The 3,195-nt window shown below is 42.0% G+C and overlaps 1 protein-coding gene across 2 annotated transcripts in view; it reads left to right on the top strand.

The window, feature by feature from the left end:
• Positions 1–3,195, top strand: part of kiaa1549la (KIAA1549-like a) — a 233,270-nt gene that overhangs the window by 203,242 nt on the left and 26,833 nt on the right. The gene's annotated exons all lie outside the window — the stretch shown is intronic.

Here is a 3,195-nt window from a genome sequence, read left to right on the forward strand (position 1 = left end):
CATGAATTATCTGTATCCGGATCTGTACTCTGACTGGGCGGGGCCTAAACCGGAAGTGGTCAAACTTAACCCGGAAATGGGTCAGGTTCTCTTGAAATGTGCGGGGCTTTAACCGGTATGTTATTTAAGCATCAATTGAAATGAGTTGATCAAAATTTTTATATTTATTGCTGATTTGAAACAGCATCGAGCTTCAGATCATGGTGTTGTCATGGTAACAACAAACATATACAGAACGTTTTGCAACAAGAATACAACACATAGGTTGCAATTATGAAGTAAAAGTAATGAACGAGTTTTCATACTCAATATACCTTTCTTTTTAACTTTTATTTTTTTATGATCAGTGTGATTTTTTTTTTTTGGTTCTTTTTTTTTTTTTTTTTCACCCAGGTGTGTGTGTTGTGTGTGTGTGTGTGAGTAGAGAGAGACACAGAGAGAGAGGGGGGGGGCGGGGGAAGCTGCATAAAAAAAAAAAAAAAAACCCGATGGCAGAGACTCAACGGAGTTGCATTTAAACCAAGCAGCATGTCTAAACCCACGTTCACCAGAAACCTACTGGTTACTAGTAAGTACTACAGACCGAAGTTAAAAACAAACCTGAAGCTGAAGAAACCCTAAACGTTAACGGAACAATCCCAGACCCGATTGACTGCCTCCTGACGGAGCGGGAGCGAGAGAAGAAGAGAGACAGAGCAAGAGAAGAGAGAAGAGAGCAAGAGAGAGAGAGAGAGAGAGAGAGAGAGAGGCCGAGGGAGCGCATTTCTCCATGTTCTGTGTGTGTGTGACTGATCCGAGCGGGTTTGTAGGCCGGGGGGCGCTGTGATTATCACAGAACGCTGCGCGGCCAGTTGAGGGGTTGTATTCAATCCGAGCACGGATATTGACTCATATTACTCGTATAATACTTGTACTCGGCAAAAGTGCTTTATCCGTACCAGATACTCGTTTCAGCCGGATACTCGGATCACCCCTACCAATGAGTTAAGAAATATTGCAAGAATTAGGCCTACCATAGAAAATGAACTTGCACAAACCTCAAAACACGACAGTAAACCAGATACAGATCCTAATTATTAGCGTTTCTCCAGAGATGCATCCTTGCAGACTCGTTGATAGACCTACCCTGTGGCTTCTATATGAACCTTAGTCTCTAACTATAAATCAAGGAATCTCTGTCTTTCTGTTTGTCCTTTGCAAATCTAGCCTAAGAATTTTTACAGTGAAATTTGGTGCAATTCAAAATTAATCAACTTTGAATAAACCAGCAACTGTACCCCCGCTTCTGCACACAGCTAGTTGCTGGTTTACAATACTTTTATTTGACGCCACTTTACTTCAGTCTACCTTCTGCTCATTGTCTACTGTTTGCCTGTTTTTCTTGTGTGTGTAGTTTGTTAGATTTTTTGCTCTTATTGTAGAGAATGCTACTGTAACAAAGGAATTTCCCCGTTGTGGGATGAATAAAGTATTATCTATCTATCTCTCTATTCAAAGTTGAATAATGTGTAAGCTTGCCATACTAAATAAACACTGATAGCACTAATAACGTTACCGACCTCGACTTGATCGGAGTTCCAGCGGGACATGGAGAGCCCCACACCATGTAGCAGCGACTCATTGCCCGGCCATGACCAGAGCTTGCTTTGTTGCTGTTGTGCCCATATTTTGCATCCCTGCCCAGAATTGCACCCGCTTGGGCAGCAACAATAATTTCTGCTGAATAAAGTATCTCTTAACCCTCATTACAGCCAAGAATTGCATCCAGGTAGCAAGTAAATGATAATAAAACATTGATGTCTGTAAATTTTCTTAAATTATAATCATTATTGATGAACATAGCCTAGCTTTTAAACAGTAGCTACTTTGCCTTATAAAATCATTATTTTCCCTTGTGGATGAAAGTCTCGGCAGGGATGCATAACTTGGCACACGTTAATACCCACTGATGGCAGTCCGTCTGCAGCTGTAGGACCTGGAGCTCACGGCCAGTGTTTCAGTTTGACTGTTAAAAAGTGTTTAGATAACTAAAAGTAAACTTATTTATAAGCAGGGTGGTTGGTTGGATCGCTAATGCTAGCTTGCTATTCCAACAACACTGGCAGAGAGCTCCAGGAGGGGAATGTGCTGCTGCTACTTGCTGTGAGGCTCTCCGTGTCCCGCTGGAGCTCCGATCAGGTTCCAGCTTTCTGGCAATGTTGCTACGCTGGCCAATCCCCACTGATGACGGTCCGCCTGCGGCTGCAGGACCTGGAGCTCACCGCCAGTGTTTCAGTCTGACTGTTAAAAAGTGTTAAGATAATTAAAAGGTATTTATTTAGAAGCGGACTGGCTGCTAGTTTGCTAGCTAACGCTAGCTTGCTATTCCACCAAGCTTCCATACTACACAAATAAGTCGGACAGATGTCCCTCATCTGGCAATAGACCCTGCTTTCCTTGGCATTTAGCCTACTGTAGTGTTCAATTTCTCACGTAACAGTCTCACTTGGACCAGTGATTCACACTTGGAGCAAATAATCACTCATACAATGTAACACTTTCCAGCAATAAAAGGGTGAAAATAATACTTTAAAGAGGGGGTGGAGAATTGGCATTAGCTGTGTGTTTGGCCATCAAGTGGTATTTCAGACTGGACGTGCTGCGATGATAGCTCAGTTCACAACGACAAAACACACAGATCACTTTGGTCTTGTCAATGGAACAATTTGCCAACTTTTAAAAAGTAAACTTTCCATCCAGAATCTTACTGCCATCCAGTTCGGTGTCTTGCGCTCGTCATCCACTCAAAACGTACTTACTGCTCTTTGGCCGGTTCGCAAGCCCAAATAAGTGTGTGCGGCGTGCCTGTTGTTTTGTTTCCGGTCTAGCTAGATCCGGTGTGGTGTTGTAGTTTTTCTAACATTACTAGTTGTTGCAACAGCATGTGTAAAAAAACTATGAAATTTGCTAGGCCAAAAAGAACGTTAATCTTGCTATAAAAAAATTGACGCTGTTAAGAATGCGTCTGACAGCACAAATATATACACACACACACACACAGTGGGGAGAACAAGTATTTGATACCCTGCTGATTTTGAGCATAGGTACACTTCAGCTGTGAGAGACGGAATCTAAAACCAGAGAATCCAGAAAATCCCATTAAATAATTAATTTGCATTTTATTGCATGACTTAAGTATTTGATACATCAGAAAAG

Source organism: Etheostoma spectabile, chromosome 8, assembly GCF_008692095.1.
Source record: "Etheostoma spectabile isolate EspeVRDwgs_2016 chromosome 8, UIUC_Espe_1.0, whole genome shotgun sequence".
NCBI lineage: Eukaryota > Metazoa > Chordata > Actinopteri > Perciformes > Percidae > Etheostoma > Etheostoma spectabile.